Below are 320 nucleotides of genomic sequence, written 5' to 3' on the forward strand. Positions count from 1 at the left end.
GGTGTGGTGCTGGACGAGGCCTGCTGCAACTGAGTCCCAGCCTAAGTTCCCTCACTTCCCAATAAAATTCCTGCAAGCCAATCTCCACTGCACAGTCTGTTTCCCAGAGAACTCGACCTAAGATAGCTTACTCCGGACCGGACCAAGGAAGCAAATGCTAAAAAGGGATTTCGGGCTCGGTGTGGTGGCTCACGCCTGTAATCCCAGCACTCTGGGCCGAGGCAGGCGGATCACCTGAGGTCAGGAGTTCGAGAGCAGCCTGGCCAACATGGTGAAACCCCGGTCTCTACTAAAATGCAAAAATTAGCTGGGCATGGTGG

At 54.7% G+C, this 320-nt stretch overlaps 1 protein-coding gene across 1 annotated transcript in view; it reads right to left on the reverse strand.

Moving 5' to 3' along the window:
* The window catches only part of CCDC77 (coiled-coil domain containing 77), a 35463-nt gene that overhangs the window by 16034 nt on the left and 19109 nt on the right, over positions 1-320 (reverse strand). The gene's annotated exons all lie outside the window — the stretch shown is intronic.

Source organism: Colobus angolensis, unplaced genomic scaffold, assembly GCF_000951035.1.
Source record: "Colobus angolensis palliatus isolate OR3802 unplaced genomic scaffold, Cang.pa_1.0 Scaffold437, whole genome shotgun sequence".
Lineage (NCBI taxonomy): Eukaryota > Metazoa > Chordata > Mammalia > Primates > Cercopithecidae > Colobus > Colobus angolensis.